Source organism: Labeo rohita, chromosome 11, assembly GCF_022985175.1.
Source record: "Labeo rohita strain BAU-BD-2019 chromosome 11, IGBB_LRoh.1.0, whole genome shotgun sequence".
NCBI classification, from domain to species: domain Eukaryota; kingdom Metazoa; phylum Chordata; class Actinopteri; order Cypriniformes; family Cyprinidae; genus Labeo; species Labeo rohita.
This window is the reverse complement of record NC_066879.1, coordinates 12,296,394-12,318,550: the sequence shown is the minus strand read 5'-3', so window position 1 is coordinate 12,318,550 and position 22,157 is coordinate 12,296,394. Positions and strand designations below refer to the sequence as shown.

General features: G+C 41.9%; 1 protein-coding gene across 8 annotated transcripts in view; it reads left to right on the top strand.

The window, feature by feature from the left end:
* The first annotated feature begins 11,469 nt into the window (after positions 1-11,469).
* il1rapl1b (interleukin 1 receptor accessory protein-like 1b) overlaps positions 11,470-22,157 on the top strand; it is a 133,792-nt gene continuing 123,104 nt past the window's right edge. For 4 of the 8 annotated variants that reach the window (XM_051123463.1, XM_051123461.1, XM_051123462.1 and 1 more), the window contains exon 1: positions 13,555-14,198. The gene's annotated coding sequence lies outside the window, so the exon portion shown is untranslated. Of the gene's footprint in view, positions 11,488-13,393; positions 13,412-13,554; positions 14,199-22,157 lie in introns of those variants that run through there. The other 4 variants (XM_051123458.1, XM_051123456.1, XM_051123460.1 and 1 more) reach the window with 4 other exon arrangements.

Below are 22,157 nucleotides of genomic sequence, written 5' to 3'. Positions count from 1 at the left end.
TGCAGTGAAATCTCAGTATGCGGATCACAGTCAGTGTGACGTTCATTACACACACAGGGAGAGTGAAGCGTTGGACCCGCGCCAGACAAGAGTGTGTGTGCGTGTTTCTCTTAGACATTCAGTGTCAGTATGTTTGAGAAATGTTTCAGTGCTGTGTAGTGTTTGAGTTAGTTGTTTTGTGTTATGTGGACTCTTTTTCTGTTTATTTTAATGATCTGTACTCAGAATTTCATTTCATATTATGCAAAGACTTTTTTTTTCTTTAAAAACTACCAGGCGAAGGACTTGCATAATGAAAATGCTCACCAATGCTGCATTTATTTGATAAAAAAATTCACTAAAAACAGTCAAAACAGTCAAATATAATTACAATTTAAAACATCTGTGAATATCTGTTAAACTGTAATTTATTTCTGTGATGCGCAGCTGAATTTTCAGCATCATTACTCCAGTCTTCAGTGTCACATGATCCTTCAGAAATCATTCTAATATGCTGATTTTTAGCAATGTTGAAAACAGTTGTGCAGTTGTGATAAATTTTATTTTCAGGATGGTGATTGTTTTGATTTCTGCCTCATCAGACTCTGGTTATCTTGCTGACTGTGTTTGTAGAGGATTCTCACTCATAGGCAATTTAGGGGCTAGTAAACTAGAGAATCCATCAGCACTGATTCTGATGTCAGATTTACCTGCTATTGAAAGTCACTAGAAGACTAAATAACATTGGTTGATAAGGACCTTCTACTAGTCTGTCTGGACTAGTTTGAAGCAGATCTGTGATTCCAGCCGGTTCCGGTCGGAGCACAAACCGCCGTCGGGATCTTCATCCAGCGATACGCGTTTCCTCAGCTGGTTCTCTGGTTCTCAGCGTGAGCCGTGAGTCTTTCTCCAGGCGGTTCAGTCTGTAGGTCGTGAGCGAAGCGAGTGATTGATTGCTCTGAGGTGTTCAGACGCCGGACGTCCCGCCCACATCCCAGCTGTTCGTCAACTAGAGCCAATCAAACGCTGCCAGAAACGCTGCTTGAGATCCTGTAACACGTGGTCTGTGTGCAAGTGTGGAAGGGTTTTTCACCGTTAAACGTATTTTGGACGACCTGTTATTTGTTTTTATATTTTCAGTTTTAATTTTCGTTTAGTTTGTTTAATGTTTCCAATTAGTTTGAATTTATTTATTTGTTTCTAGTATTTTTAGTCTTTAATATTTATATTTTATTTCAGCTTGATTTTAAATAACAAAAGTTTTTTTTTTTTAATTGTTTTAGTTTTCAGACTGAAACCTTTAGAATAGAATAGAATAGTCCAATTAACATATTGTCTGTCATTCTTTGACATTTTGCCTGTTAACGTTTCTGTGACTGTATTGGTTGTTTGCTGCTTCTCACACTTTAGCGAGGCGTTAATTAACCCTGTTGTGTGCGGTTAACTGGCTTTCGTAACCCGGGGTTAAAAGCACTCAGAACCCGGTTTGAAAATTACACGTTTCTGAAATTACAGTGTGAAGCGCGGAGGTTAAAAGCAGCAGTTAAAAAGACGATGAAGGTGTTTTATGGCTTTGGTTAAAGGTCTGTGATGAGGATGATGGAGAGAATGATGAATATTACATCATCTGAGAATCGTTTGTGATGTAATTCAGCAGTTTTTACCATCACAGGACTTTGATAATGTCCGACTGGGAAGGTTTTGTAGGTGTTGGGTCCCGGCGACTGAGCTCTGGCCCGTATTTCTGACAGTCAGTCCCGCTGACTAATGCTCCGTTACCACAGTAAGCTGTTGTTTACCGCGTTTAGGCGTCATGAATCAGAGATTCTGCTCCTGATCAGCCCATCTGTGATCAGACCAGCATCTCCATCACACACTCGTCAGCTGATCAGACGTGCGTATGTGTGCAGAAGCGCAGGTGAGCGCGAGTTAGAGCTCAGACGCTCTCGTGTCCTTGAACGCTGCGATGAAACACGTCGGTGTGTTTGTGAGAGTTTGTCTTCCTGTTGAATGCGAATCACAAACACTCGGCGCTAATACGGCGTATAATGTGACACTAAATATGCAGATGAGTCCAGCTGAACAGATGATTTTATATATGCGTGTCATGATGCCATCTGTGAGGGTCAGATGATCCGGACCAGAGAGACACGCCGTGTGTGCGTGTGTGTTTGTGTGTATTTGTGCATTGGTGTTATGCAGGTTATAGGTATAGTTACGGTTTTTGTAGGGCTGTCAAGTAATGAATTTTTAATGTAATAAATTTCATGATGCATGATTAATCAAAAATTAATTGCACATCGATTTTGGCTGAGAACCCCCCAACAATCATTACTGTATTAGATGAGAAAAGCATTGAATACACGGTTTAGAATTAAATATTTTGATTTAACATAGAACTTATTACACACACACCACTAAAGACACAATGAGGCATATCTTTGTCATATCTAAGATTAATGGGTTTTAGCTCCATTCATTCAGAAACAAAGCAAGTGACTCTTTATGAATGACTCACTGAATCATTGACTCACTCGTTTCGCTCAAAACCGCAGATGTGTTCAGTAATGAATCACTGATCGGAGATCGACAGTTCTATTTTCATTTGTGAAATTGAGCAAAACAGACAGTGTTGACAGTGTTTAAAATGTAACACTATGAAATTCTTCTTTATTGAACTGTTGTATAAAGTCAGTGGTGCAGATATTTTTCGGGAAAGCAGCATTCTTGCTGGTGTGATACTGCTGAACTATGTCATCTGATATAAATATAAGAGGGTGATTTTCATTTTAATTTGAATTTTAGGCTCATGTAACTGCATTCTCATAGGTTTCATCACGTCAGTCGTCCTGCATGATTACAGACAGGCCTGGATGTGTGCTGCGTTAAATTGGGTAATCAGAATTAATCGCACCAAGTTAACAAGTTAAATTAACAGCCATAGATTGTAGTTATAGTTGTGGTTATGTTTGTATGTTTGCACCTGATTTTACTGAAGCGATGACTGTGATGATCGGGTCGATATTCAGTGTTCAGCATGAAGGCGATTTATGGCTCTGCTAATTGTGAAACAGATCTGAAGAGCAAGAAAGATCATATGTGAAAACGCGCTTCCAGTTATTATTTGTGAGGAAAACCAGGTCATGCAGTGATTTCGTCCACTTGTACAGAGAGAAATAAAAGAGCTTCTTAAAGCAGTGGACTGGCTTAATGCTGTTTGTGAATGAATGAATGAATGAATGGTGCCGTACGGCTGCTGTTGCTGTAGAATAGCTGGTGTTAATATATACAGTTTAAACTCCACAGCCGCACAAATCAGGTCAATTTCCTCTGTGTTTCTCTCTCATTTATCTCTGCTGGCGTCGAGGGAGCTGCGGGAGGATTCCGATTGGCCCCTGCAGGGCTTCGGGCTCTCTGATTGGCTGAACGGCTTCATTCATCATGAGCGGTAAGAAGAAGAGGATCCGTCATGGGCCGGAGTTCAGCTCCAGAGACGCTCGCTAGAACAGCAGGTTCTCCAGCGCCTCACTGTCTGCGATCGTCAGCGCTCGCCTTTATTTCCGCTCAAACAGCAGAAGTGCAGCACGTTCTCATCGTCAGACACGACTTTAATCATCAGTCGCCTCAGGAAATCACACAGATCCCTTTAGTTAGCTAAAACTAGTTTACAATGCAACATTTCTCATTTTCATTTAGATTAAGAGTTTATGTACAAAAATAACTGAAGCTGAAATAACAGCTGTATAGATAAACAATAATATAAAGGACAGAACACACTAAATTACTAAAACTTTACTGAACATGAACAGGAAAGCAGAAAATATTAAAATAAAATCTAAAAATGAACAAAAACTAATATTCTAATCAGAAGACTTCATCGTCTTCCTCGCGTGCTGAACTCGTCCTTCTTGTAGACGCTGCTGGAGAGTCTCATCTTAAATTTATGCGATGACATGAAATGATTCATATTTAAGTACACAGAGTGAAGAGTTTCGGTGCGTTTCGCGTCAGGTCGCTCTGACATGTGAAGAGTTTGCTGAGTTAAAGCCGGTGAAATGAGTTCAGAGTGAGTTTGATTATTTTAGAGGTCGTTAATGGCCGACGGTTAAACACGACGAACCAAACGTACAGCATCATTTACTGATTATGAGCTGCACCACTGGTTCTGCATGTCATGTTTGTTTTGTTTATAAGGACAATGTGCATTTATTAGCAGCTCTGTAAGTTTATTAGACAGCTGGATGATTTCTGACTGTAGTTCTTTGGCCACATGATAAAACAACAACTTCTTTTGGAAAATATTTTTTTCTTTGCTGTTGAGGAAACGTGAGGACATGAGCCTGATGTGGTGATCTTAAATAATCTGTCATTTATATGTATGCCTATTTCCTTTCCATTTATTATAATGCATGAAAGCATCTGCTGAATGATTGAATGTTCCTGCGGTGAATCTGTCCTGAACGTGTCGTGCGTGTCTGTGATTCAGTGCGGATGAAGAAACGTGGAGATCTGCAGATGCTGAGATGTTTCTTCAGCTCCACTGTGTGTGTGTAAGTGACACTCCAGTCCTCGAGACGCTGAAAAACACCAGAGATTCAGAGAGTCTCAGTCTTAATAAACTCACTGCAAAAAAAGAGCAGGACTCAATCTGCCAGAAAGATCCAGAAACAGGGAAATCTCATAAGGAATATGGCTCTTGAGTCTGGACAGAGACCCAATAGTGTGTGTGTGTCAGATCTGCTTGTGTTTCCTGCTGATACACTGAACTGTAGCAGATAAACTCTTGTAGTGTGTATCGATATCAGATCAGTGTGTGTGTGTGTGTGTTCTGGGAGTTTAGAGGGTTGCTTTATCTCCTCCATTGCTCGTGTATTTTTATATGGGCTTTCTGTAATCTGAGCAGAATCTTGCCCGGTCGGATCCGTTATCGGCTTCAGCGGCCCGGATTCTCCACGGATGAGCCGCATCTCTTCAGGTGCCCACAGATACTGTGGTTTATGGACGCTGTACCGCGGTACCCTACAATTACAGTGAAGTAGCACGTGTAAACCGATTTGTTACATGGATTCTTCAGCCATTATGTTCCATATATGAGTCTTTTGATCATGTGGATGTAAAACAGAGAAGCTATCAGACATATTGGGCAGAAAATGCAGCGAGTGTTTTTCTGTCTGTTTTCCACGAGGATCTACTGTATGTTTGTGTGTGTCTTTTATCTTATGCTAATGAAGAAGATTGATCTTCTGCAGCCTTAAAACATCTGATCTTCAGAAAGCGCAGCGGACGCTTCAGCCTGCGAGGTTCTGTAGATGTTCGTGGATGTTTTTCTTCCGTGTCCCGTGATGGTTTTAGCTCTTCTCTTCATATTACGCGTTTGCTCGTTATTTTATTTATGCGGTTATTTCATGTCATTCAAAAGCAAATATTTGATCTTATCTTTTGAGCGTAAAATCTGTGCCGCGCTTTAGAAAAGAGGCGCTTTTCCGAGCGAACGTGATGAAGAAACTCGACGGCTTTGATCATTATAAAAATCAAACCGCATAATGGAACTTGAAAGAGACATCATTATTTCACAATGAATCGCTGGGACCGTGCTTCAGTTATTATTGCAATTTAAATGAGATTTTTGCCTATTTATTACACCGCTTCTGTGCATGGCATGGAACTCCATTTAGGCTGCAAATTAATCCAATTTCGCAAGAGTGATAAAAACCTGAAGTTTAACTATGACTTTTAAAAGAGAGCAAATTTGGAGTTAAGCTTCACAAAATGACTGAAGATGAGGTGATTTTTAATGGCTGTCATGGGAACGCCTGGTGATGAGAAACTTGGAGTTCTTCTGCCTCGTCGGGGCTTGTGCATTTTTGATTCATTTCTTCATTTTGAAAATGAGGGGAAAAACACACATCCAGCAGCCATTTTGGTTGTTTGTATTTGCTTGTTTTTCACAGCAGTCATGAAATTCAGAATGCATTCAGTTCAGCTGAACGGTTGGATAACGGCGTTCACACCAACTCGACGTGCATGCAGCGTCTGTAAAAGCCTCCGTCTGAATCATATGAATCCAGATCAGGGCTGGAGAATCCGTTTAATCAAGACATCGTGTGCTTTTTGATGTTCGGTCCTCGTCGTCCGTTTCGTTCATTATAACCGGCTGAACTCGAGGCACCTGTCAGACGTCGTGTTCTCACCGAGACCTTCGGGCGTTTGAGTTTCACACCTCATGAAATCACATCTTCAGATTGTGTGACCCGACCGCCTTTCACTGTCCTGTCTGACGAATGATCCTGTCCGCGTCTGACAGACACACTCCAGCACATTTATTCAGAATGACACAAACGCAACTGAAGCCTGGCTAATACTCTAGATTAAAATATATATGAAACTTGAGAGAAACTGAAATATAAATGTACGCTTACATAAAGAATTACTTTTCCGAGAAAATGGAAGTAGGATCGGCAGCACTTTATTTTCACGCTCCCCAACACACATCCTACTGACTTTTACTATTCTATTAACACTCTACTAATACTCTGGTGAGAGTTCGTTGACACGTAGTTGCAAAGTTACTTTTATATCTAAAAGGCACTAAATACAGTGTAACTGTAGGATATGCACCCAAACATTAATTTCATATAATTCTTACTTTTTTTGGTTTTATTTTATATTCTTGTCTTGTTTCTGTGATATTTGCCACTTTAAATGTCACTGAATCATATACAGTAACAAACGTATTTTTATACCTGTTAACTGTTTTTGCATTCCAGTTTCACTTTTTTAACCAGACCTGAAAATGACATGTACAACATAAATTGTTATAAATCTTGAATGCTTTGGAGCACAGAAAGTTTAGTCTCTTTTTAAAGAAGCTTAGGCACAGATTGTTGTGGAAATAAAAAAAAAAAAAAAAAAAAAAGTTTAAGTTTATGAAAATGTAAAAATCTAATGCTTACTTAAAGAATGAATATTTTAAAGTAAGGAAATACATTTTAATAAATAATCTGATATTATGATTCTAAAAGTATTGTATTTTTTAAGATGTTTAAATAACTAAATGAATTTCAATAAATAATCTGTTGATATTCTAACCCTAATTAAATTGATAGAAAAGCATCTTATGTCTTTATGCCTCTTAAGTAATATTTTTTAAGCAAGCAAATGAACTTAAATAATCTGATTATATCATTTAAAAGTATTTTTCTCGTTAAAAAAAATAAATAAATCTTATAGCAGTATTTTTAAGGAGCTAAATGAATTGAAATAATCTGATGATATTATCATTTATAAAGTACTCATTAAATGCTACATTAGCAACTTGAGCTCTGCGATTCAGAGTCACCGTTCTAGAACAGATGACGTGCAGGTTTAGTCAAAGTTCAGAGACAAAAGAAAGCAAACCATTTTTAAACGAGCCGAGACTCCAGAACTCATTCGGAGCGATGAACGGGCTAACTAACCGGCTCACGCTGACCTAAATCCACTCAACTCTCTGTCTGTTTCTCCGCTCAGATCTCGGCTGACGGTCTGCGTGGCTGATGGGATGTGGGGAATGGGATGGGGGTTCGAGTCCTGCCACGGGGCCGTCCTGCAGCGGCGAAACACACGTCCACACAGAGCTTGGCATATAAACGCTGGGCGTGCGTGCGAGGGAAGGAGATAGAAGGAGAATCGTTTGGGGCGGAAAAAGCTCCTTCGCTTTGCCAAATGTTCCCGGGACAGACTGACACACTTTCGAGCGATGCGCAGCGGAAATGGGACGTTCTGGAGACGACTGCGAATCTAGGCCACTGCCAATCAAGCATCACTAAACGAACTTCAGATAAACCTGGCCTCTCTCTCTCTCGCTCTCGCTCGTTCGCTCGTCTTCCCCACCTGTGGTTACATATTTATGTGTTTTATTAGATTCTCATCTGATGATTATTTATTTGAACACCAGATGCCCAAACAGGACTCTGAGAGAGGAACTTTATGATGCCGTACGAAAGCGACTCACAGCTGCGGCGATTAAACATCCACAAGGTCGTCAGAACCTTCTAGAGTTGGAGCGGTTTATGTGCGCAATCAAAACGATATAAAACCGTAACGGCGCCGTACGGCGTCCAATCAGACCGTCATCAGAACGTTATGAAAGTCAACAAATAATCAGAGAGCGGAGCGTCTGATGGATAGGAAATCAGCTTTCCTCAGTGTGAAGCAGTGATCTTTTTCTGCCGTAACACGAGCGTTTGGCTGCTAGATAATGATGGAGCTGACACATGCTGAACTCTTCAGTGTCAGAACAGTGAGTTTCTGCTGGTGCTTTGCTAAATGACGGCTGACGCCATTAACCCGTCCTCTCCGAGCGTTCGGCGTCAATACGAGGAGCTGAATCTGCGTTCGGCAGAGGACAGGATGACAGAGGAGCGTGTCAGGACGAGAGCGTGATGTTCTCGTGCGAGAGCTCAGTCAGGTGAATCTGCTGGCGTCTCTGAGATCTTCACCGTTATCCTCCACCAGAGGATCTAGAAAGAGCCGCAGCATCTTGGGGAAAGCGGCTCTTTTTCCATCGCACTAATAGTGCAGATATCGTCTGATCTCCTAGCAGATGTTTTCTCAGTGTCTGATTGTTGTTTGAAGGCTCTGAAAGTGTCTCGTGCTCCTATATTTGACCCGTCTGCACTCTGTGATGTCACCGGTGAAGCTTTCGCACCGTTTCTGTCTCTCGTTTCCATGGATGGCCGCATTTGCCGGCCGCACACGTCATCGAGGCTGTATACTTTGAAGAAAACTTACCATTTCGTTCCAAAGAAAGAAAGAAATTACAGTAATTTTCACCTCACAAGCAATTTTATAATGGTTACTTTTCTGAAATGTGGTGACAGATGTGACCATGCTGCAAAATGAGACACAGAATTTCTGCATCCCAATTTGTTGTCTTCAACTGTGCCCTAAAAGTGGGTACTCTTTGTGAAGAAAAGGTACATGCTTTTGCAGAATAGTAGGCAAACTTTGGGCCATACTGCTTCATCATAACTGCGTCTTTAACTCAAATTCCTTTATCTCTGCACTTAACCACTGGTCTTGTATATCCACCATATTTGTAGTTTATAACAGTTATTCGTGTTTGAAGTTCAGCGTGTCAGTGGCCAGTGTTAGCCGACAGAGCGTGCACAGACAATCCGGGTACCTTTGGAATACCTATTCAACACACATCTATAACAACACGCTAATTCTAATCATTACTCATATTGGAGTGACATGACATTCACAGCTTAGCTGATTGGCTCCGAATGTGTGACCACACGATGGGCGGACAAACTACACTTTGGGTGCGTAACATATCTTCAGATGCTAAACGCTCATGATATGACGTCACATTCTTCAGCATTAACACCTGTAGACGGGTGTCCGTTCCCAGCGCCTCATTGAGATGAACGGGAAGGCTCATGGATGGCTCTTTCCAGCTCTCACTCATTTAATAGCGTGACAACATGAAGCCATTCAAAGTTTACTCGTGTCTCCTCATCATTATTCCCAATCCAAGCATCATCTTCACGCTGCAGTTCCAGAGGACTGAGGAACGCTGGGCTTTCTGCATTAATTACGTTTGAGTGCTTGATATGTCCCGTGGGACTCGCCTTCATCCCGTGACATCACAGCAGTGCCTGGATTGGTTAACTGGATGTTTAATTCACGTTTGATATGCAGGGCAGCAGTAATGGACTAATGATGTTGACGGCGTCTACCGGATGCGCGTCGTGGGAATCCACGGCTTTATCCTGCGTGTTTGTGAGTAATGCTTCTCAAAGCCGAGAGCTCATCTCCCTTTATTCTCACATTGAAGCTTCACGTGTTTGAGTGTCGTTTGTGGTTTTTACCAGTGATCTCCCAGTTGGCTTCATTTAGATGAGTTTTTGCGATCAATTAAAGTGAAAGTAAAGCTTGGCTCACATCACCAGTGAAAACCTCAGCACAACTCAAGTCCAATATTGAGTCTCAGACGCTGAGCAAAAGTGTCAATGGCCAATATTGAGAAGGGTGTTCATACGTACACCAGTTTGATCAAACAAACAAGGAATCAAACAACAGCACCATTAATAGCACAATTAATAGTAATATTAGATTTAGATTGTTCTGAGGTGTAGTCTGACTTGTGTTGGAGCTCTACTGACTCTCATTTTGGAGACAGTCCCTTCATAATTCACGGTTTTCAAATGGAAAAGGCTGAATTTAACGGTGTGATTTTTTTTAAGGAGGGGTTAAAAATGTGGTTGTTTTTTTCTATGGGTTATATTAAGGCAAACAGTGCTAGATTCTGTTTGCACAAAGTAAAAAAGCAACAGATAGTGTTGTTTCTGCTGTGTGTAAATGGTAATAGGTGCTGTTCACAAGAAGTGATGTGCTATTTCTGAAAAACAACCTTTGCCATACAGGTTGACTGTGCAAACAGGCACTGGCATCTTGTAAACCCATACAAAGCCACAAATTTGAGATCTCAAGTGTCTGCATGCCGTTAGACGGTGAAAGAGCTTTTGTTTGGTCAGAGCGGACAGAAATAACTCTGTATAATCGGTGATGTAATGCTGTTCTCCAAACCGCTGGCACTCACAGTGTGTGCTTCTTAACAAAAAGAATGTATTCACCACACTATTTGCCAGATTTGCCCAATAAAGGCAGCACGTTGTTACATGATGCTCCAGTATTTTGATACAGGTTCTTCCTCGCTGCGTCACTGTCACCGAGCTGAATGCGGATGACCCGCGAGCCGACGCGCTGGAAACGCTCGTGAGATCGAGGTCTCAGGCTTTCTACAGAAAACTCTATAACGGAACTGAAACCAATTCTGCTGGCTTGGATCTACAGTAAACGAATCTACGTCCACATTGCTGCTCTTGCGCTTTCTGCAGTGTTCAGTCATAAATGGGACCGATACACCGGTGAACCGTACGCGCAGTAGCGATTTATTTTTTAAAGTACGGTTTCCTTCTAATGCCGGTCTCATTTCTGAACATCTGGAGATTCACGCTGCGGCTCTCGATCTGATCTGAGTGTCAAAAAGAGTAAATACCCCATTAGTCTCAATATTATTTTTGCTGTCTGTCACAAACCTGAAGCTTCTAATGACAGATGCTCTTATGAAAACCCACTGCTGACACGTGTGTGTTTGTTTGTTTTCTCGTCTCTACTGCAAGGGAACCTGAAAACATCTACGTCTGGTTCTGCAAATCAAGCCTTCTTGAAAGTCAAGCAGAGCTTCACTTGAGGAAGCCGCACTCTTACTTGATCCCTCTGACTCCACTCTTGGCTTCGTCATTGAAGTGGATGATACGATAATAACACAGGCTGTTTTGATGATCATTGACTGTTTGTGCTCACGACAGGCCTTTCAGCCTCGATAGAGACGGCGTTACAGCGATTACTCTGCTGTTCCCTCGTCTGGTTCCCCGCTGACGCTGATCAGGGTTGAGCTGGTGGTTGGATGGATGGCTGACCTTCTCAGGAGAACTATAGCTCGTGTCTGCTGAAGCAGTAAGTGTTTGAGGTGTAAGACAGGTTTGAGGTCCAAAATCCCAGAGCAGGTGTATAAACTCGGTGCCCTGACCAAACTTTCCCTTCAGCCTCCATTAACCCGGATTCACAGATTGACTACATGTCTCCGTCTCCTCTTCACCAGAAGCTGTGTGATGGCCATACTGGAGCTCTTGATTGGCTGAAATATTGCCAGTAATTATAGTTAAACTAATAGCTTTGCTGCTGGTAGTGATTTTTATGCCCAACACTTTCTAATACCGCGGTACTGTCTAATTTCGGGGTGTCGCTAGAATCTTATTACTGATGCATGAGCCCAGTAAAAATCCTACCAACCTGAGAATCAAATTCTCTGAGAATATTTCAGCAATTAAATTGCGTGTTATTTCTATCAGCTTTTTAAAGAGAACTGGCGATGGCCAATTCGTAAATAATCACTTCCCTGCTGAAAAAAACAATAGACACCATCACAACATTTGTAATGGTTTTGTTGGTTATAATGGGACTTGAATTGGTTTTAATGGAAACCGTAATGGACCCTGTTGGTCTCTACTGGTAATTGGTCACCTTGTTAAAATCATCCATTAAAATGCTAATGGAATATGTCCCAAAACACACCGCAGAAAACCATTTTGTTAATGGTTGTAATGGTCAAACGTTAATGGTTTGTAATGGTATTTGTAGTGGAAACCATCAGAATTTTCTGTGATAGTTCTATTGTTTTTTTGTTTTTCAGCAGGGTGATCTTTAATCGGTAAAACGGGATTGCAAAAAGGTCTAAAATGATTCGCTAATTTCAATGTATTCGGACACTTCACTCACGAGCTGAATCGTTTGCAGTGGTTTCTCACACCGAAACAGTAACGGTTTATTTTAACAGGAAACAAAAAGAGTGCTGGATGAGGTGATATTTACCCACAATCCATTGTAAGAAACAAAACTGCAAATGTTTTTTTTTTTTATCGTTTGTCATCGACCAATCAACTTTTTATCTCGCGTTCACTTAGTGAAGGGCGATTTATATCCAAACAAAAAATGAGTATCAACATATGGGCAAATGTTTTTGATGGGGAGAGGTAAAAACGCCTCGACTTTTAAACTCAGAAATGGCTAAATTTCTAAAATAATTACGAAGAAAGTGCAGTTAACACATTGAATTCGTAACTGAAACAGTATTTCTTGTAAAAAAAAAAAAAAAAAAAAGAAAGAAAGAAAGAAAAAAGAAACTACGATAATCTGTTTTATTTGCAACTTATAATAATGATTTTACAGTGTTTTTTTTTAACGAATGCACATCAGAAGTTGGCTGCAGATTGCGACGCTTTTGCTATTCATCTCAATCAAAATAGTTCCCAAATTCACCTGAGTTTACCATTTGCATTTAGTATGCAAACTATGGTGCATTTTTTTATGTTTTCCAGTTTTTACTTCGCTCAAATGAAAGCATGCAAATTGTTGCTTTGAATGCCACTCGAGCGCGCTGTCCGTGTCTGGCGGGTTTCACTGGGGATGTTTACGGTTCTAGATGATGGAACCGATTAATTTCTGTGCCATCAAAGCCGCGTTTGTCTGCCTTTCCATTTATTACGGAGTCACGTTTGTCCCGCGACTCTGACACGGAGAGGACAGAGGGGCCACTCAGGCTCTGAGGGCTCTTTTCTTTGGTGTCGAAGCCCTTCATCAAAATTCCCCTCACAGAAGGGCGCCTCAGAGGCCAACGGCGTCCTGGAGGAATCAAACAAGAGGCATTCATGAGCCTCACGTTCCCCACACACCAGGAACATCCCAGTCCAGCCACACAATGACCATTCACGACCATCAGCAGCGGCGGCAAACTCGCTGGAAAGTCCTTGGAAATTGTATGTCAGCGTGAGTTTGTCAGTGTCGGGTTATGTGTTGGACGACATCCAAATAAAATGCCAAGGTAAAATCCCTCACTGGCTTCGTTCAGCGCTGTTGCTCAGTATCCCGAATCATTATAAACATGAACTTTCAATGTCCTGTTGATACAAAGTGTCTTACGCGTATGCTGTGTGTGTGTGTGTGTGTCTCACCTGCATTATGGCTGCCGGAATCAGAAGATCTTTTCCATTGGGCGGCAGTGCGAGTCTGCAGTGACTGACTCTCTCTCTCTCTCTCTCTCTCTCTCTCTCTCTCTCTGTGTCGTGTGTGTCTCTCTCTCTCTCATTCTGCTGTAGGGGAGGATGGACGCAGCAGCATCCAGAGATCCGCGCCTGTCATCAGCTGAATTCGGCGGTGTGCTGCTGTGTGTCTGAGCGCCGGACGGTGAGCCGGAGCCGGTGTGGATGTGACGCGCACTGCGGGCTGAAGGTGCGGGAGATGTTCCGCGATCCGCCGGTTATCAGCAGCAGCAGCAGCAGCAGTGCGATGATGGAGATACTGGACCTGCTCAATAACACACATGTGCGGTGAAGATGATGACGAGAAAATACACGTTTAACTGATGCTTCATCTTCATCTTCAATTTCTCCTCCTCTTCATCATCATCATTTGATCTCACTTTCAGTCTGATGTTCACCTGCGCGCCACGAAGAGGATTAATCTCATGACAAATGCGGCTGATGTGGATTTTTCTTCCTGATTTCTTCAGAATTCTTTCATCCTTCATTCGTTTGGTAGAGCAGAAGGCTGGTTCCTCAGATCTGATGGTTTCATTCGCTCTTTGCTGATATCTGGATCCATCACTTTGGGTGAGACGATTCTAAATTTGGCACATTTATTTTCGCTCATTAGCTATAAAAGTTTGATGCCGAAATTATTTTAAAGCAGCATTTGAAATGTTTTGTTGTTCAGTCGCGTCGGTAAATTGAATCAAATGAATAATCTTCAACGAAAATTAGACGAATAAACTTAATGCATATATCATCTCATAAGGCCAAATTGATTGTTATGATTCGTTTTACAAACCGCTGCTTTGACTGAACGAAAGAGAAACATTTAAATTCTGATTGGGTTTGTTTGACTTTGCTGTGGAAAAAAATATGAAGGATTTTTGTCTCCTCTAATGCGCTTTGCATTGCAGCGGTTTCTACAGTTCGTGTAAAAATTAAAATGAATATTAGCCAACATGAAGCGCGGACACACACACACTAATGCGTTTAAATGAGTGTATTTCTGCTTGAACTGGTGTGTGTGTGTGCGTGTAGAGTTGGACTGAATCTTCGGAATTTGGTGAGATTCGTTTGCATTCTCACAGACGCGTTTGCAGCATCTCAGAAATGACGCGATAGCGGGACAGACCCGGAATCTGTGTGTGTGTGTGTGTGAGAGAGAGAGAGAGAGAGAGATGCGCGTTACATACATGAAGGATCGTATCTGTCGGCAGAGAAAAATTATTCCAGTAAAAACAAACAAACAAACAAAAAACGAGTGAAATAAGGTTAATAAGTGTGTGCTGCGTGTATCTCAGGCCTGCGCTTGAATATTCAGCCTTCAGATGATAATTCGGGTTGCAGATGATGTTAGGTTGTGTAATGTCTATTCAGACCCGTTTCTGTGGATGTTTCATTGGTTTGTGCAGCTGAAGTTGTTTGTGCTTTTGATGCAGTGCCTCTTGCTTAACAAAACTACATTTCCACCATCATTTCAATGCCTTTCTTGTGTCATTTGGCCTCATTATAACCATCTGTTTTCTGAAAAACTGTAGTGAGATCACAAATGGATCAGATTATTTAAACATGATGGACAGAAGGACAATACGTTTCATAGGAGCACAGGAAGTGCATTACTTATCCTTCATGTAGGATTTCTTCATGTGGTTTGGTTCATAATAATTAAGCAAGCTTCTTCTGAGATAATCGTTTTGATCGCCTTTTCGAGCTTTAGGTTTAATTTTCAGCTCGTTTTATCTGCTGTGAGGCTGATCTGAGATCTGAGGTCTGGTGGAGCTTGTTTCTCAGATCTTAAATAGATGCCAATTACATGATTTCCTGCGATCTTGAGACTCGTCAGCCTCCGGCATGAACGCTCGCTCCTGCGCAGCTCATTAAACTCATATTGATATCAAAATGTGAACGCTGTAGAGATCTCAGTCTGTCAGATATGTAGCTTTTGGAAAGTTTAATGCAAACCGCATTTCAGTGACTTAATGACGCTGAACATTTACATTTGGGTTGTTGATGGACTAAAGATGTTACTGTCGTTTCAAATGTGTCATGAACTTTCAGGTCCTATTCACCATTTATTTTTAGTTTTGAATAATCGTTTTGCCTTCACTAGTTTGGTTTATGTGGTCCTGTAGTGTGACACATGAAGTATTTTCCATTTCATCTCAATTACTATGAGCTCATAAAAGCCGCATGTATAATAATTATAGAAGAATTAGCAAAGTGCTGTTTTCAAACACACGGCAGGATAATGTCTGTACAACACTCCGGCGTTCAGCGCTTAGGAGGATTTATTTTAGGTGTCGAGGGCAGAGAGACGTTCCTGCGGCCCTGAGGGATGTTATTAACACAGCGTCTGGTCCACGATGGACTTCATGAATGTTGGGAGTGTTGTGCGTGTTAGAGGTGGGCAGCTTACATCACCAGATGAGCAGATTCACTAGAACGCTACAGTATATTCTGGTAGGCTGACATCTGTTATAGGATAATCTAGTGAATCCATTTATTTGAAGATTTTAATGGTCCCGTCATTCATAGTAACCACTGGTGCTCATGTGTGTCCCAAAATGGAACGATTGCTCTGGATCTGTGAATGTGATTCAAGCGTTTCTCTGTTTCTGAGGCTTGTGAGCGGCGCTGACGTCTCTGTGAGCTTTAGGGAATAGCAGCTCTTCCTGCTGATGAAGGGATGGAATTTACTCTTGAGAAAAGCAAAGCTAAGCCAAACTCTGCTCGTGTCTGTATGGATTTGACATTCATCTGGAAGGAAGGTGGCAGTAATCTCTCTGAAGCTGTGTGTGCGTGTGTTTTATGACGTTATTTTTAGACTTTGTGCTCATGTTCAAGTACGCACAGTAAATGTGGGCTTTCTGTCTAATTCATGAAGCTCCATGTAATGGAGACCAGAGGCCTCAGTTTATGAGATGTTGTGTAGAAACCCTCCTACGTTTGATGTTACGTGCGTACATGTGATTCATAGAAGCGTGCATACACCTCAGATGTGAAATCTGTAAATCACAAATGATCTGAAGTGGTGCGCAGCTGAACGGTTCCAATCTCCGCCTTGTAAACGCCCCCTAATCAATGCCATTAGCATGTAATGGAGCACCGGTCAAGAATCGCTTAGATTTTCAAATACTTGTGCAATATTGTGACACTAAAAAGTGTGTACATTTGCTTAGAACCCAACCTAAGCACTCTTCCACGTTAAAGACGTGCTGGGGAAAGTTACTCTTAAAAGTAATGCATTGTGTAAAGAACTGTGTTATAAAGAGTTCATAAAGAGTTGTGTTAATTGTGTTACTTTTTACTGAAAGCAAAAGCACAGCCCTTTCTGTCACGTGGGCTGGGTTTGCGTATTTGTTTCTTAATAGCAAAAAACCCAAAAGTTGTAGTGTTGGCAGCTTTTAAGGCCCTTTCACACCAAACGTGAAATGAATAATCCTCAGGCTGAAGAAAGTGTCTCTGTCTCCGCACTTCAACGTGAGAACAGGAGAGCTGTCAGGTACAGTTACAACTGCCGTTACTTTTCTGCAAAGGTATCTCAGGTATTTCATTGGAAATTTCAAAGTAATGCATTTCTTTACTTGTGACTTGAAAAAAGTAATCTGATTTCTCACGTTGCCCCCGACGCCGTTTCTAAGTATGTCGGCGTGGATTTCAACTTCCACGCGCTCTAAGATCTGCACGTTTTGTAAATGAGGCCCCTGAAGAGAGATGAGTTTTCCTCGAACACAAGCTCATCGGTGTGTTTGGAGAAGAGGCACACAATGACTCAGATATTAATTATAAAGATTCAGTTTTTAATTCATTCAAGCAGTTGTTAAAACTACCCTCAGAAGCTGGATGTGCGTGGAGATCTCAGAGAAGCCGCTGAGGAGTCTCTTTATGCCTCTGTCTTTGTTCTATTGTCTCTTGTTTTACAATCGACTGAAGTGAAGTGAGTTTCGCTGCGATCCGCCGGCCAGCTGAGCCCACTGGAATCGGCCCACTGTCGTCCCTCTCACAGAGATCCGAAGCGTCTCTGTCGGCACAGATCAGCGACTCCGCTGCTGAGTCACGGATGAACTGGTGTTGGTAACCACGCATGAGTGGACTCTCGCATCCCATCACCACTTTGGGAAAATGAGTCATCACTAGGACTATTCTGCATGTTTCTCCATGTGTGGGGTTCACGAGGAAGTCACGCCTGCTTTCTCTCATTGATCGTGGGAGATGTTCTGCTGGGTCTTCGGCTCAACATCACGTGACCTTCAGTCGTGTCTCGGGTCTATTTCTCATCCCACGTGTAGTTATTTTCACTTCCGTAACGTGTTATTTGGTTGGGGGTATGGTGAACGCCTGGCAGGATGTTCATGTATAATGTAGCCTTAAATGTTCAGTATATATTTCAAGAGCCCTAAAACCTTTTCCCCACTGATGGGCGATACTGTCATAGCTCAAACAGGAGATCACCGGGCTAGCGACGCCAAGATCATGGGTTTGATTCCCATGGAAAGTATGAACTGATAAAATGTAGGGCTGGGAGTCGATTCCAAAAAGAATAGATTCCGAGGCATTGGGAATCGAGAGTCAAGGGGAATCGACTCCCCATTCGTAGCCGTTTTCAGTTCAACAAAGCTCATCTATGGGCACCTCCGAAACGAAAGGCTGCATATCTCGGCTGCTGAGAGAAGAGCACATCTGATTGACAGATAAACCACGAGTTTATCAGTGGTGTTGTTCTGCTTATTTTGTTTGTGTACAGTTTGTTAATTTTGTGCAAAGCATACCATTGAACATCATTCAGCTGAACTGTGCCTCGTTCCATTCATGCAATAAACGCATGTCCAGTGCTGCGCTGTGGGCTGTGACTAATTTCATGTGCAATGAAGACAAAATTACAATTTTAATACAGAAATGTATCATAATGTTTTTAAAATAAAGCTTCATATTATGATAAGGCTACTTTCTAAGACCTTTATATCCTACAGTCATTGCGAAATTAGGTTCCTCCACTCTAAAAAAAAAAAAAAGAATCGAAAACAACCGTGAGGAATCGATTCTTGGAATCGAATCGCGTCGATTCCAGAACCAGGAATCGGAATTGGACTCGATTCCAAAATTTTCGGAATCGAACAGCCCTAATAAAATGTTAATGTATAGTCACTTTGGATAAAAACATTTACCAAATGCGTAAATGTAAATGTTTCTTTGTAAGTTCCTCACAGAGTTGTCCATTTGTCCTGAGGTTCCCCAGGGGGGTTCTGCCAGTTTTACAGTGGTGGTCAGATGTGCAAAAATTGTCTCTTTTAGTGTTAAAAGCTCTTAACAGCATGTCACCTAGGCATTGTAGTGCTTTAAGGGTATATATTACTCCTCGAATGCAGAAATATACACCTTTTTTGGGTACCAAATTTGTTCTTTTGCAGGGACTGCTGCAGTGATGAGCAGTTGCGTTTCCTAAAAGTATGATTTTTTTTTTTTTTTTTTTTTTTTTTTTTTTTTTTGATCATGGTTGACAGTGAAGATGTGTGTTGGGTTAGTACTGAATGTTGAGTGTTCTGAACTTCTGCTTCATGGAAAACCTTAGAACGGGAAAGTTTACAGTCTTACGTGTGTAATTCTCTGTGAGATTAGGGTTAGTTAATAACTTTTGAACCGTTTGGACATGATTTCATTGCCATCTGTGTGTTTGACATGGTCTGTTGAGTGGTTTCCAGCCCTGTTCCTGGAGCCCTACCAACTCTGCACACTCTGTGTTGATCAAACGCACCAGATTCAGGTCGTCAGAGACTCAAAATGACTCAAATGAGTGTGTGATAAAGAAACGCTCCTGATGTGCAGCGTTGAGGCTCCAGTAACTGGGTTGAGAAACACTGCTTTAGACGACTGAAAATAGTTTATTTGCTTCAGCAAATGTAATCATCTTCAGTTTCAGCGGCAGATGCCAAACACAAAGCGCTTGAAGTGTGAGCTGATTGAGATGTGTTTTGATTTTTGCAGTGATCTCGTCAATGATAGTTTGAGCTGTGGCGCTGCAGAATTTCCATGCTTTCCTCCTCCAGCCCTTCTCTGTTTGTTTGTTGTCATCTGAGCAGGAAGGTGAAGGTGATGTGGTCCAGAGCTTTTCACATTTATGGTAATATGATGGAAACGTAGAGAAATATGTGCTGAATTCAGCATGGCCATGTTTTCTCTCCTGTTTGGTTTGGTTACTCGGTCATGAAGGTTTTCAGAGCGATAGCTTCTATGTTACGTGAGATAAACCTCTCCAGCACAATCCAGCAGCGTTTGGAAAGAGACCTTGGATTTATGACGGTATCAGAGATCAGACTGAACCACAAGCACAGAGAGAGAGAGGCCGAGGACATCTTCTGATTCTCAGTGTAAATCATCATCTTCTGCTTCTTCACAGTGACGTTCAGCGGGCTCTCATCCGTGTAGTCTGTCTGACGTATGTAAATGCTTGTAAACCCTATTAGAGAGAGCTGGTGAGATAACTAACCCTGACTTAATCTAACCTGACACATTATAGCTGGAGTGCAGGATTGATCTTGAGGAACTGGAATTCCAGCCTGGCACCAATCCACAGAGCAGAAGAGAGCGAGTGTGTTTATGTGTGTGTGTGTGTGTGTGTGTGTGTGTGTGTGTTTGCTGCAGCAGCTCTATTTTCTCATTTAACAGTAAGGCCGTACATCATCTCTCATACTTGCAGATGAGGAATACACAAATACCTTCTGTGATCTCATGGAAGCTTCTTTAAGGTCTTCTCTGTGGCCGTTTTCATTTCTCGCTCAGCCCTCTTCGAGGTGATTCGTTAGAAACCCTCGTGGCGATGATTCGCTGCATGTGGCTGGAGTCTCGGCGACAAACATTACTCTGTAAAAACAGTGATGTGAAGTCAGTTTCACGGCCGCTTGACTGATGCGCTTCCTCTCACTGTGATTTCACCTCCACGTGATGGATGGAGGAATAACGTAGCGGTGCGGAGAGAGCCGCCATTATAAATCATACGGTTCTGCCTCCCGCGCCAGTCGGGCTCATAGTGACGCGCGTCGGGCCTGCGCAGCTCGCTAATGAGTCAGCGCTCGGCTGCGCGGCGGGGCGTTCGGTCCTGAGCGGAAGGGTTCGCTGTAATGAAGTGGCTTTCTTTAGCGGGACGAGCGGTTTGCAAGGTGATTCAGAGGTGAAGGAGATAAGACAGTGAAAACCGCTGGAGTCATTGCTCTCAAACACTCGCATTAAAGCTTCTTCAGCCGCGGGATGGTTAAACAGCCGTGTTTCGGTCAGTTATTACTAGTAGTGAACCTGACGCTAGTATTAAACTCCTCCTGTTCTCAGTTCAGATATTACATAATATCTGTGTGTTTGTCTCTTGTGCCAAAATGTCTGTCAGGCGATTAACATTTTTAATCTCTTTAATTATATGATGTGCTGGTTAATTAATCACAAAGTAATCGAGAAATTACCCCCCAAAACAGGGGTTCTGAACTCTGGCCCGCGAGTTCAGCTCCAACTATAATCAGACACACCTGAACAAGTTCATCAAGATCTTTGGGATCATGGACAGTTACTGACAGGTGAGTTTGATCAAGGTTGGAGCCAAACTCTGCAGGAAAATGGATTGAGAAGCCCTGCCCCAAAAGATATTGTGTTAGAAAAGCACTGAATCGACATTACCAAAAAAAGTATCTTTAGAAATAAATATTTTGATTTAGTGTAGCATAAATAATGAAAATAAATAGGCATTCATTTGTGTTTTAAGTTATTAAGTTATACTTTAATATAAGCTAAAGAGCCAGTAGGTGGTGGCAAATCGCTGTCTTGACGAGTGAGTCAGTGAATCGTTCATTCAGCCGATTTGTTCAAACAGCTGGTTCGTTCTGAAACAAAGCAAATGCTTTTTTTAATGGCTCGTTGAATCATTGACTCACTTGATTCGTTCAAAACTGCAGATTCATTCAGTAACGAATCACTGCTGTGTGTTGATCAGAGATCAAACACTGCATGATACTGTGTCTAGAATTAGAACACATTATTAAGCTATGGAACTGTTGTGAATTTTAAGCTCATGTGACTGCATTCTGTTAGGCTTCCTCACTCAGTCAGTCGTTCTGCATCATGTTCATCATTAACTAATAATGTACAGCTCTGCATTACATGCCCGTCCCCCAGGTTTCACGAACAAGGCTTAAGCCTAGTCCCAGACTAAAATGTAAGTCTGAGCTGTTTCAGCTGAAAGAAACTTGCAGTGACTGATCTTAAAATATATCAGTGTCTTTGTTTTGTCTCAAGATGCACACCAGTAATGTTTTTCTCTAAGCACGTTTATAAAAATGACTTAAATGTCCTAACTGAACTGTGGACTAATTCTGGCTTAGCCTAAGCCCTGTCTGTGAAACCGTATGTTTTTCACACCAAATGTTCATCCCTGCTGTATTGATGGGGCGTTCGGCTCTGTCATGTGTGTTTCCAGCATTTCTTCTCCTGTGTATCGTGTCTGTCGAGCTCCCCCGGATTCATCCTGAGTGGCACTTTCAGGTTCTTCACTGAATGCTTGTA